Genomic DNA, 6,473 nt, shown 5'->3' with positions numbered 1-6,473 from the left:
TGATAACATCCTTGCAGCAAAGGCCAACAACACCTTTGCATGTGACAAGAATCCTGTGGCCACTGTGGGGTTTTCTCTTATTACTGTCACTCAGCCCCAGCATCCATTCTGGATGCAATTTTATAGGAAAAAAAAAAAAAAAAGTTCAGCAAGAAATGGATGTTCAGGTTGAACAACCAATCAAGGGGTTTCTGAAATCAATTAAACATTCTGAGATAAGAAAGGATGAAGCCACAGTATTTCGTTTAAGATTTTTGTAGGGTTTTTTGCTGTTGAAGCAACATTTCTATATATAAATGGCTTACTTTTTGTTGTTTTAAAGAGAAAAATAGGAAAATAATGGTAACCCTCCCAAAATGAAGCAAAACACACGTTCAACCCAAATGAAAATTATTGAGCGTTTTCCAGTTCAGCCAACAGACTGAAAAAGTCAATAGTGTGCATACGATCTCTGTGTTATCCAGCTGTTCGCCCCAATGCAAAACAAAAGGATTACAGAGAAATAAGGAAACAACTGAGAAACTGAAAGGGGGAAAATATCCATCATTTTTCTTAAAGCTAAATGCGAGTTTAAAATGCAGGCAGTGCATGTAGTCCCCCTAGGGACAGATTGACTTCTAATTAATAATATGTTAGTGCCCTAGCCCTCTGCATTAAAAAAACCCAAACCCTATAGATTAATCCTGCTGCATTGTAGCTAGAACCTCTAAGAATTAACCCAGCCCAATCCCAGATTTACTTGCACTGCAATTACTAGAAATGTGGATAGTTTATTTTCTTCCATATCCTGAACTGAAAAGAGAAATGTTTAAAAAAAAAACCTCCAATAAATATGAGATTTTTACATGAATATACAGCCATTCACTTTCTTCTTTGGATGCTTGCAAAATCCCAGACATAATATTTTTTTTTTTTTTAAATGTGCTAGTTAAGTTTTTCTACTTCAAAAATAAATGAAAATAAAATCCTGGGTGTGCAGTCCCAGCAGATCTGACAGACAATAGTATCCACAGGAGGGATGGGTCTTGCCTTTAATTAAAAGCCCAAACAAGAGCGTAAGAAGATTAGGGGGATGATGGGAAGACTGGGTCAGAATGTGTTTTTCAAACAGTTGAGAATGATTTTTGGAGGATAAGGACATTTTTATTGAGGTCTAAGCATTCAAAAAACTTTCATCACATTGGGGATGCCTGAGTGTTTTTTTCACCTGTGTACTACGTTGGACCTTTCTGTTGACTTCAGCAGAAATACTGCTGATCAGTGTTCATGGATGTAAAAGTCAGAATCAGCCCTTAATTAAAGATTCACCCTCCCTAAACAGGATACCAAGATAGATGCGATTATATTACTTGAGGGTTTTTTTTGAAAATAAGGACTACGTCTCCCGTTCACCAGCAAGACTATTGCTCAATTCAGCTGCTAAAAAAGGAGTCATTTCATTGCAATTACTGATAGATACATCATTAGTTTCATTTCAGGAGTGCTCTGTCTCTGATCCTTTCCCCTCATTTCACTTTGTATAAAGCAACCAGCCCCCAGGCAGACAACCAGCAGGAGCCGTTGGGTACCAGCACCCTGGTAGCACCTGGAAGGCTTTGGGCTCAGGTGAGAAGACTCAGAGGCCAAGTGTGAGAGAGGGAGAAGAGACCTGGGCATGTGTGAAACACACAGGCTGTGAGGGAATTGCTGAAAAGCTGTGGGACTAAATCTGGGCCTTAGAACATGGTGGGAAGGGAGAGAGATAATTGTGGTTTTTATTATGGCAAGTTTGCTAAACTAATAACAGAATTCACTGTCGGGATTATTTTTTTTTTCAGGAGCCCCAAAACTGCAACTACTCCTATATGAGCTGCTCTTAAGCAGACAGATGCTATGTGTTTTGTATTTGAAACAGGGGGTGTCTCAGCAGCTTCCAAAAGGGCTGAATATAGGATGCTATACAAAACTAGGCCATACCTTGCAACCTCAAGAGCATTTGGCAATTTAAATTACTGCATTCATGGAAAAGTCTTTTTGCTTTGTCATAGAAGATACAGGTAAGAATCCTAACCAGAGAATCCATGGATGTGAAGGATATATATTTCACTTCATACATCCCATCAGTTATTCTATACCTACGAATGTTGTCTAGGTTTACCTCTGCTAGAATTAAAGAGTGTAACACGATGAAATGAGATATCAAGCTTTCAGAAAGTGAAAAGAAACTGTAAAGCTCTAACCCAGCTTCTCATCAGTTGATGAGACTTCTTCTAAATCCAATAAATAGGCTCATATAAAGTACAGATTGAAATTAAATTGAAGCATTTAGAAAACTTTTTTCTTTGCATTCATGATTTCTCCTCCTCATACAGAACAGAAGAGTCCACATAGTGTAATAACAGCTAAAATCCCAAAGCTCTCATTTGGAAGCACTGGTTTCCATCTGTTTCAAACCAGAGGGTAGGTTTTGTCTCCCCATGCTTTAACCAGCTGCAGGGTAAACAGCTGCATCTCCGCTAGTTTGCCTATATCCCCTTTCTCTAATGTGCCAAAAGACAGGTGTTTTTAGGGTGCAGTTTATTTGACCTGTTTTACATGTCAGATTAAGGGTGGATGAGGTAAATCTTACCTTAAAATCTCTGAGTCCAAGTTAAATGTTCGGAGAAAAACACGGAAGTTTGCCCAAATCAGCCCCTCTCCAAATGTTCCAGCATCCGTGGTTTTCAAGTTATTTCCTCCCTTTCCCAAAAAGTATCAGCCAACATTTTTCAGATTTCAGTTTTTCCGTTTGGGGAAAACATTGTTACACGGAAATAGAACATTTTCCATCGTCTCCAATGCAAGCATGTGCCTGGCTCAGTGTATGTGCAGGTGGCGATGCCTGTTCCTTGCACCAGGGGAGCTACTCAGATGGCCAGGAGTTTGCAGGACTGGGACTCTGGTCAAAGTTACGCCATGGGAAAGGCTTGGTGCAGCCTGGAATTTGGTCCTATCAGTCCCTCAGAGCTGTGAGGGTTTCTAAAAAAATCCAACCCCAGCTTATTCTTTCTAAAAATGATGCCTTGATACACATCAGTGAACTCGTTAGTTTGGAGGCGATCATAGGGACACTGGTAGCTCGTCAAGAAGCACACGATTCATTTCCCACACATCACTTTCACTGATCTCTTTTTAATACTGGTCTCTGTTGCCCTGCTCTCGCCAAAGACCATCGTGTGGTACACGCCATACAAATAACACCGGAGGTTTTTTTCCAAAGGGCTATTTTTGACAAGAGCTGTTGCTCTGACAGCAGATCGCTTGATCAATTCCATCTGAATGTCAGCTAAAGGACAGCTTTTCAGTTTTCTCTTTTCCCTTTTTTTTCATCACTAAGAAAAATGAAGCAGTGGGTGTTGATTTATGACAGTTTTACTAAAATATCTAAAGAGTACAGTTCAGTTTAAGAATAGAGTAGTACCAAGGGGAGCAATCACTGGGGCCTCCACTCCTGCTCTTCTTCGTGCTCGGACAAATCAGGTTTCCAGAGAAGCACCAATTGCACAAGGAACACGGAGGAAAGGTAGGATTAGAGCTTTTGAGTCGGCTGATAGGGTACCTGGGATGCAGGGCAAGCATCCCCCAGCCCCTGGGCACCTGGAGGGCTCTCCTCGGTGGCTTTTCCACACACAACAGCTGAACTCAGAACCTACCAAGGACAACTCCAAAACTCCCACCAAGCTCCATGGTGCTGGATTGGGGCCAGAGGCGGGCAAACTGGAAACCAGCAGCACGGATTTGGCTGGTGTCACTGGCTACGGTTGGGGGAAGCCCATTTCTCTTGACTCCTAGCCAGGGTATATCATCCCCTGCTTCCAGCAAAACCCCATGGGAAAACCATGCGCCAATCCAAAAGATGTCACATGTATCAGACAGGGCAGTCAAGATCATCCAGTCCTTTTTGCAGAGTTTTTTCCGTGGAGCTTCACAAAAATAGGCTGACAGGTGGTTGCAGAGCTTTGCCTGAACTCGTGGATTACCAGGCCAGAAGGAAGCATCCCGTGACTGTCAGATCTGCAGTCTTGGAAGACACAAGCTGGAGAAAATGACCTGATTTTTTTCAAAAACACATGCGTATGGCCAGTCTCTCTTTTTATTTGCTTACTTCATGCCACACATGCACATGTACATGTGCGTATCTAAACACAAAGAAATCCTAAAGCATTTTTTTCAGAGAAACTCTTCTTTTCCCACCCTGGTCTTACTTAAACATGCCTAAGAGTGTACTCTCTCTAAAAATAACTATGTTGGTTTTTTGAAGTGCTATTCTATCTATGAAATAGAAAAGGGGATAAACAGACAACAAACTGCATCCTTCACTAACACTTATCTCGGATCAATTGATAATCCCTTGTCAGGCTGATTGCTGTCAAAACCAGGACAAGCAAAGGCATTTTCATTCCCACCATTGCAGCTGTTGTCTTTTTCTGTTAGCCCAATTAAGCAAAACGAAAAGGAGTAGCACCATATCAGAGCCAGTTTGCCTTAGGATATAAATTGTCTTCTTGTATTTGTCCGTAGCCAACACCGCAAGAATAACAAAGCGATGCCATAAAACTCAACCACTGTGCTGAAAGCACAAAGGGACCATTTTTTCCCCTCCAACTCAACATGGCATCCAGCCATGATGCCCCATGGCAGGCGCCGGCCCTCCCTTGGCCCGGCGGACAGCAGGGCTGTGCACAGCCACGCCATGTCCCCTGTGGCCAGCCCCCTGCCCGTGCTGCCGGGGGTCGGGGCTCAGCCTCACAGAATCACAGAATCACAGAATCTTAGTGGTTGGAAGGGACCTCTGAGATCATCAAGTCCAACCACAAAACAAACAAACAAACAAAAAAAACCCCCACAAACACCAAAAAACCACACAACCACCTCGCTCAGCCTGAGCCCAGCAGAATCACACTCCTTCCCCCCACTGCTCCAGAGCCAAGGGGTTTTGCTGGGTGCCATCGTGAAAGCTATTTTCCCTCCTCCACCTCTCCTCCACCCATGGCAGGAGGGAGCCCTACACCTTTCAGCTTGGAAAACAAGAGAGAATCAGTAATTTTCTCTGGCACTCTTAGCCAAAGCCCTCCTGGGAATGAGCTGATGCTATTGTTGTAGAAGGGTAGCTGACTTCTGGCAATAAATGCCAAAGAAGTGCATCACCCTCGTGGCTCGTTGTCTACATGGCAGGACACCCTGTTGTGTGCTGGATTGTCACATGTAATCTATGCAAATGCAGTCATTAGCTTTAGCAGATGTTTTTTTATCGTGCTGCTTCAAAACTGAAAAGGGATCAGCAGGGATTTTTGTTTTCTTACCTAGATTTTGAGGAACGGAATAAATTGCAACAACTTCTTGCTAACGTGAACGCACCCTTCCTGGTACAGAAGGCTGTGCACCTACTTTCACTCTATATAAGAACATTTTATTTACTGCTTTTCATTGTCTTGATCTAATTTTTAACAAAAAAAAAATCCTTGTAACAGCCTTAGGAAAGTGGGTTTGTGTTTATTGTCTGCCTGTGACACATGGAGACAAACAAATACCTTATCGATGTGTCAAAGAGGAGAATCAATGTTAGCAGCAGATTTAAGTTCTTCATTCCTGTTCTTTGCTGCCGGGCAGTGCTCCTCATTACAAAATGCCTTTTTTGCTCTGCTTAGGCCAGTTCATCTCGATTAGGTGCCCATGATAGACATCAGAGCAGCGGGCGAGGTAGTTTTGATGCAGCCACTTGCTTTGGGGGGGGCAAGAGGGCTTAATGGCATGAATGCGGGCCATTTTGTGCCTGTTGTCCCATCACCAGGCAGGTGAGCAGGGAGCAGATGTAACCTCAGTGTCCCACCATTGAGCCGTGGTCAGGCCATGAGAGCTCCGGGCCCACAACCACCGTCTGACGGCCAGAGCTTGTGGTGGGAATTGAGAGGGGAGCAGGGACCAAGGCAAGACCGACATCAAAGAGGCGAGAAAGAGGGTGAAGCTGAACTAAGAGGATTTGCTGGGGGCTGTGCCAGGGAGCCCCTGGAGCAGCCATATGGCCGCAGGCAGTGCCGGGCACCACCAGCCTCCGCTGCCCCTGTGACCGTGCAAGAGGCTTCTTCTCAGCAGCACGGCAGTGGCCCTGCTGGGGCGGCTCTGGGCTCCCCACCTGCCTTCCCTACGCTCTGCAGCTGCTCGCCCGGGGCCACCGAGCCTCAGCAAGGTGGGCAAGGAGGGCTTGGGAGCAGCAGAGGAGGAGAGAAGGGAGCGGAGGGCTCCAGCAGCCCGGCAGAGCTCCGCACCCCACAGCCCCCAGGCACGAGCCCACCACCTGTGGGCACAGAAGAGGGCATTAGGCTGCACTACGGTAATTAAGTGTGGATCGTGCACGTATCTCCTGGATGTTTAAATGTGAACCAGTTTAATTGAGTTTTAATTAAAGCTGTCGTGAATCGGCTTAAATCTGCGCTCCTTCCGTTCTCTAGGAAGAT

Source organism: Calidris pugnax, unplaced genomic scaffold, assembly GCF_001431845.1.
Source record: "Calidris pugnax isolate Ruff unplaced genomic scaffold, ASM143184v1 scaffold20, whole genome shotgun sequence".
Taxonomy (NCBI): domain Eukaryota; kingdom Metazoa; phylum Chordata; class Aves; order Charadriiformes; family Scolopacidae; genus Calidris; species Calidris pugnax.
This window is presented reverse-complemented; position numbering follows the sequence as displayed.